This window comes from Phocoena sinus, chromosome 20 (assembly GCF_008692025.1).
Source record: "Phocoena sinus isolate mPhoSin1 chromosome 20, mPhoSin1.pri, whole genome shotgun sequence".
Classification (NCBI taxonomy): Eukaryota; Metazoa; Chordata; class Mammalia; order Artiodactyla; family Phocoenidae; genus Phocoena; species Phocoena sinus.
This window is the reverse complement of record NC_045782.1, coordinates 52,357,778-52,365,252: the sequence shown is the minus strand read 5'-3', so window position 1 is coordinate 52,365,252 and position 7,475 is coordinate 52,357,778.

Below are 7,475 nucleotides of genomic sequence, written 5' to 3'. Positions count from 1 at the left end.
TATTGAATTCGTTACAATATTGCTTCTGATTTATGTGTTTTGGTTTTTTGGCCACGAGGCATGTGGGATCTAGTTCCCCAACCAGGGATCAAACCCGCACTCCCTGCATTGGAAGGCGAAGTCTTAACCACCAGACTGCCAGGGAAGCCCCTGGGGGTCTTTCTCAGGAAGGAAGTGTCAGTGCTTGGAGATCCCTTCCTGGATGAAACCCTCCCTGACTCCCACCCTCTTCCTCATCTCCAGGCAGAGAGCTGATCACCATCTTCTCCAGACTAGCAGCACACGTTATTCTCAATATTTACCAGGTACTGAGATGAGCATTTCCCGTGCCTTATTTCATTGAATCCTCACGACAACCCCATGAGAGAGGAAAGTGAAGATTACCAAAGTGAAATAATAGAGTCGTCCAGACAACAAACGGCAGAGCTGGGATTCAGACTGCTGACTTCAGTGTTACACTGTCTCCCGGACATCCCCTCATGGCCCGTATCACATGCTATGCTCTTTCTGTATCTGTTAGTCACACCTCGTAGACTGTCAGCTCTTCAGAGGCAGAAACCAAGAGGCTCTTTTATGTATTTATCCCCAGCACTTAGCACAGTGCCTGGCTAAGAATGAATGAATGATCTTCTCCAAAGCCCCAAGGAAGGAGACCACACCATTGCTCCTCCTAGGTCAATATGACTCATAACCTCCATCCTCATCCAAGCTTGTTGGGGGAGGGGGTGGATTTGGGGGAAAGGACAGGTGGCTGCATATACAGGCTGCTCCTTCCCATAGTGCGTTTCTCACTCACGCCAAGAGCCCAGAGCTTCATCACGGGAACTGAGCCAAGCCCTTCACTAGGGGAGAGATGTTGCTGCATCTTTATTGCTACAAAGGCCATCCCATCTCCTCCTCTCACAACTTTTTGCGGCATTAAATCATCATGGAGTTGATTCTGGATATCAATAGTTAAAGGGAGGAAAAGGTTAATCAAGAGAATTATCCAAAGAAAAAGGAGACACTCATCTTCAAACTGAAAGGGTCTACAGAGTACCTAGCACAGCAGATATAAAAAGGTATACAATCTATACTCGTGCTTCTCTTCATAATTGAATGAATCGTTTGCTTTCTACTAAAGATTCATATAGGGATGGAAAAGCATGACTGTTGCCTCAATTTTTTGAGGCCTTGTGGGAATAAACAAGGCTGATATTTCTGTGATAAAAATAGATCTAGGGGCTTCCCTGGTGGCACAGTGGTTGAGAGTCCACCTGCCAATGCAGGGGACGTGGGTTCGTGCCCCGGTCCGGGAAGATCCCACACGCTGCGGAGCGGCTGGGCCCGTGAGCCATGGCCACTGAGCCTGCGCGTCCGGAGCCTGTGCTCCACAACGGGAGAGGCCACAGCAGTGAGAGGCCCACGTACCACAAAAAAAAAAAAAAAAAAAATAGATCTAGCGATGGACCTTCCTGCTAGTCCAGTTTGTGGAACTCGGTGCTCCCGATGCAGGGGTTCCGGGTTTGATCCCTTGCCTAGGAGTATGATCCCATGTGTATCCAGCAACTGGGAGTTCACATGTTACAACTAAGGAGCTCTCCTGCCGCAACTCAGGAGCCCACGTGCCGCAGTCAAGACCCGGTGTAACCAAATAAATAAATATTTTTTTAAAAGGGTATACAATTAGGTAAATTAATGTGAAATTTCAGAAAACCATGGATCAGGACAAGATCCTAAAAGCTGCCAAAGAAAAACAAATAATAAAACAGCTCATTTCCAAAGCTGAGGAATTCGTCTGGCAACAGACTTTCTGTTGGCAACACTTCCAATTAGCAATGCTCACTTCGGTTAGTGCACCTGAGGGCACTACAGTCATGTCTTCAAACTTGGGGGAAATAGTCTTTAACTGGAATTCCAAATTCAGCTGAAACTGAGTAAGAGGAGAACAAACACATTTTCAGATGTGTCAAGACTCAGGAAGTTCACTTCCCATACTCCCTTTCTTAAGAATTTATTTGAGTACATTCTCAAGTAACTTCCTCAAATACTTATTCACGAGAAGTAAATCAAGAAAAGTAAGCCAAGTTCATGAAGGGGTAAACAAAGAAAGAGGAGGAAGGTGTGAATCACGGGGAATACGGAATCCACATGGGAATAAAACTGAAAGAAAACACCCGAGTGACAGCTATGCAGCAGGCCCAGAAAACAGCCAGCTCAGACTGGAGCAGGAATATAAAGTCCTAGAGTGGAGAGGTTACGAGAGAGCATAGAAGTGAACTTGGAAAACGAGGCTTGAGCATGTGATGAAAGCCCAGAATTCAACTTTTTTTTTTTTTTTTTTGCGGTACGCGGGCCTCTCACTACTGTGGCCTCTCCCGTTGCGGAGCACAGGCTCCGGACGCGCAGGCTCAGCGGCCGTGGCTCACGGGCCCAGCCGCTCCGCGGCGTGTGGGATCTTCCCGGACCGGGGCACAAACCCGTGTCCCCTGCATCGGCAGGTGGACTCTCAACCACTGCGCCACTAGGGAAGCCCCAGAATTCAATTTTTAAAAGCAATTAAACACTAAAGGAAAAGGAAATAAATATAAGAAAGTCATTATCTAAATACAAAGAAACCAGTCCATATCAGACCCGGAAGTCACTGAGATTCAAAAAAGGAATGGAATGAATACCGCATAAAAAGAAAAGCAAAAAAGACGGAAAATCTGGGAGATATAATAAGAAAAAGGAATGTATCTCCTATTCCAACAAGCATAAAGAAAGGCAACATCAGAGAAAAGACAACAAATATACAAAAAAAAAAAAACCCAAGTACATATTAAAACAATGCATGATTTTGAGCAATGGGAGTATTATAAGAATAATCTTTTTTGAGCTTGATGATATAAACCTTTGAAAATGAAATGAAAACATAATCATAATGTACTATCTGCTTCTCCGAGTAAACTGTATTTGCCTACCTATAGCAGTTTAAATACCAGCGTTTGGAAAAGGATTCAAATTTTAGAATAAGTCTATAAAGAATCACAAAAGATTAGAATATAGTTACATATTATATTACTATGATTACATAAAATACATTCTATCGGTTGAGAAACTTTAAAAGCAAAAGTACACCTGACAGGGGCTTCCCTGGTGGCTCAGGGGTTAAGAACCTGCCTGCCAGTGCAGGGGACACAGGTTCAAGCCCTGGTCCGGGAAGATCCCACATGCCGCGGAGCAACTAAGCCCATGCGCCACAACTACTGAGCCCACATGCCACAGCTACAGAAGCCCACGGACCTAGAGCCCGTGCTCTGCAACAAGAGAAGCCACCGCAATGAGAAGCCCACGCACCGCAATAAAGAGCAGTCCCTCCTGGCCACAGTAAGAGAAAGCCTGCACGCAGCAATGAAGACCCAATGCAGCCATAAAGTAATTAATTATTTTTTTAAAAAGTACACCTGACAATATCTCAGTAGCAACGAACATATCAAGCACCCAGATCTTGTTCCTAATACTTTCTCCAACAAAAGGAACCAGGGGTTCTTAGAGAAATGACTGATTCTAAGTCTGGGGTAGAAAAGTATAAGATAACCCTAATTAACAGATACACACTACTGTATATAAAATAGATAAACAAGGTCCTACTGTATAGCACGGGACTATATTCAATATCTTGCAATAACGTGTATGGAAAAGAATCTGCTTTTATATATATAATCACTTTGCTGTACACCTGGAACTAATACAACATTGTAAATCAACTATACTTCAATAAAAAAAAGAGGGAAAAAGAAATATACAAGATAACCCTAGAGCTAGGACCCTGGAATCCTAGGAATCTTAGTTCCAGAAAGAATGAAGTATTCCAAAAGAAAAGAAGGATGTTAAAGAGGAGATAGGGCTTCCCTGGTGGTGCAGTGGTTGAGAGTCCGCCTGCTGATGCAGGGGACACGTGTTCGTGCCCCGGTCCGGGAAGATCCCACATGCTGCGGAGTGGCTGGGCCCGTGAGCCATGGCCGCTGAGCCTGCGCGTCTGGAGCCTGTGCTCCGCAACGGGAGAGGCCACAGCAGTGAGAGGCCTGCGTACCGCAAAAAAAAAAAAAAAAAAAAAAAATAGGACATACAAACAAAGTATGGACTTTAGTTAATGATAATACATCAATATTGGTTCATAACTGTGGCAAATGTGCACAGGTTAATAGTAGGGGAAACTGGGTACGGAGTATATAAGAACTTTCTATACTATTTGTGTAACTCTTCTATAAGCATAAAATAATTCTAAAAGGCTATTTTTTAAAGTATATCTGAGAGAGGTTGGGAAATGTACGGGGAAGAGAAGTGAAAGGAAGGATGGGGGTGCTAATTATTCATCTCACACCTTGGGGACTAAAAAGATACAATCTACGATTAATGAAGCAAGAAACGGAGATTTCAGTCTGTTACACGAAATGGCAGAGTTAACTAGTGAAAGAACGGAAGACAGTGGCATAACTATATCAGGAAGGATGAGTGGGGAGATATAGGGGTACAAGTCAACAGCAAGTGTCTGTAGTTGACAAACATAAAATTGACATCGTAGGAACTAAAAACGAGAAAGAGCTAGAAAGGGTTTGCCTTAAAGGAGAGAGATTGGTAGTGGAGAGAAGAGCCTTTTCTCACCGTTTTATTTTCCTTTTTATTTTTTGTCTTTAATATAGCATTCTGGTTTTGACTATAGGCATTTATTTTTTGTTTTGTACTTTTTGGGTTTTTTGGCCACGCCACGTGGCATGTGGGACCTTAGTTCCCTGACCAGGGTTCGAACCCGCCCTCCCTGCATTGGAAGCGTGGAGTCTTAACCACTGGAAGTCCCTATTGCTTTGTTTAAAACTTTCAAAATGAAGTGAAAAAAATAAAATTCTTTAATGTCGTTAGTTCAGTCATGACAGATAGGGAAAGGAAATCCACCAAAAGTGATTGTCTTTCCCAGACAAAGGACTGAAAGCTTCCTATTAAAATGTAAATGAGTGCTCGTAAGAATCCCATCTAACAGGGAGTTGCTGAGAGAGATAAATTTCTCAGGGTGGACATAACCTGCCATTAATATAAAAATGTGGATTGCAAACCACAAAGGCAACTGAACCCACATAACCCAACAGCACTGATCACTGGAGTTGTGCAGAGATAAGGAAGGGAAACTGAGCACAGAAAATTCAAATACTCACTGACCCTGAAATCAAGGGCTGAAAGAAGAGACTCTGAGAACCACAGGCCCTAGTAGAATTCTAACTCCATTTCCCAACAGAGGGAGCTGGACCAAGAGGCAGACCCCAGCACAGGGAATAAGCAGTTGGCAACAAAGCTGGATTTGCAGTGTAGTTGCCTCTCTGCCTCTTCAAGGAAACATGGCGCCAGAGAATCCATGCGCAAATAAATTACCTCCTCGGCACATGGAGACAATTGTCGACAAAAAATTGAATCCAAAAAAAATTTTTTTTTTTGGCTGCGTTGGGTCTTCGTTGCTGCACACGGACTTAGTTGATCTAAGAAAGGAACAGATAATTTTATTCAAGACAACCTAAGGGTTATAACCTGGGAGACAGTCTTTCAGAAAGCTCTGAGGACTATTATATATGTTTCTGAGACAAAGGGTTATACATCAAATGAAGTATTGATAGTTTATCCAATCCAGATCTGCACGTACAAAGCGAGTAATGGGTCATCGTGACCACTTACAAGATTAAGAAGGAATGGTATCGTCTAAGGAGGTCTGGGTAACGCAGATGCATGATACACACTAAAAGGGAGGGAGGAGACCCAAACAGGCAGAGAAATATGTTAGATTTGAATTTTTCTTATCTTGCCATAAAATATGAATTTTATTTCATTGCAGTGTAAGAAAATGTCACTTTTAAAATCTCCATAAAATGAATCACTATCCTGAGATAGGTCTGTTAACGTGTAGGCAGATAGGGTTGGAGGTCCCCAGAGGAAGAGAACCAGACATAGCTTTCTTGACATAAAAAAGGCATCTTGGGCCGAAGCCATTTGGTGACCTAAGCCTGACCGCAATGCTCACCCTTGCAGAATAGGTCTCAGTAGTTAATGATTTTAAGACGAATAAAGAATGTAAGAACAAACAGCTATTACCAGCCCAAAGCGATAACTTAACCATATCGGAGGCAATATATCAGTTACAAACACTCCCAGTTCTGTTTTGAAAGTAATGAAAAAACTTTTAGCCTAAAGCATGTTCTTGAGCTGTTTTGCAAGATCCAACCCCCCTTAAGCAGTCAACCACCAGACGAACTGGAACCTAGGGAATGATGATGCTAACCTTTGCCAACCGTCATGACTTCAATCAACTAGAGCTTGGACTCTGTCGACCCAATTCTATGCTGAATTCTCCTCTGCTCAAGCCCCTTCATGAACATGCATGCACTCTTAGCTTAAAATTTTCCCAATTTTGCTGTTCGGAGAGACACTGCTTTGGGAAAGATCCCCAGTGTTCTCCTTAGTTGCTGAAAGTAATAAATCCTTCCTTCTCCCACACTTTGGCTTAGTTGTGTCTTTTTTTAGACACCCCCTCAAGAGGCAAACCCAGTTTTCAAGTAACAAATGTACTTTCCAATGACACTTGAGCAGCTCCAAATATTAAAAACATACCAATCCAAAATGTAATTACTGTGAGAATAAGGTGTCTTTGAAAATTATTATGTTGATTTAAAATGTTACAAAAAGGTCCAGAAGACATGAAGCCCAGAAAAAGAGATTGGAAATCAAACTTCTGTTTGTTTGGCTGGTTGATTTTTGTATTTATTTTGTTTTGTTTTTTGGTATTTTTCCCAGGAAAGATGATACTCTAATTCTAAATGAAGGACTCGTGGTTTTAACTCTGATAGGTAAGAGTTGGAAGTCATCACTCCCATCCTTACAGGAAAACGCAGGACAAACTAAAAATCAGCTGCTTTTCTGGGACCTATCAGAGAACTGAGTCTGCAGGGAAAACTGCTACCCTGAAATCTGGAGAGACAGATGAATCCAGAAAGTCACGGCCGAGATCTGCTTCCCTGGAGGAGAAGACACTGGAGCCATGAACTGATAGGAACTCTTAAATGGTAATGTTAGGGGAACCACTGACTGAAACCGCCCACCCTGGTCAAGGCACCACAGTAACCATCTGCCTGAGTTATCGTGCAACAGGAGGTCCTGGTAAGGAACTCAGAACTAACAAGCCACGCCCAACCAGAAGAATTCAGGAAAGGTCAAAAGGAGAGAGGAGATACCAGTCCTACCAACCTCCCAGAATCCTTCTCGCTGGAATCCATCTCAGCTGAGTGATGCACGCACCACCAGGAAGGACCCTGATTCAGAGTGGTTGGCCAGAGACAACCCAGAAACTAACCCCATTACCATTAGGCTTCCCGGGTGGCGCAGTGGTCGAGAGTCTGCCTGCCGATGCAGGGGCCACGGGTTCGTGCCCCGGTCCGGGAAGATCCCACATGCCGCGGAGCGGCTGGGTCCATGAG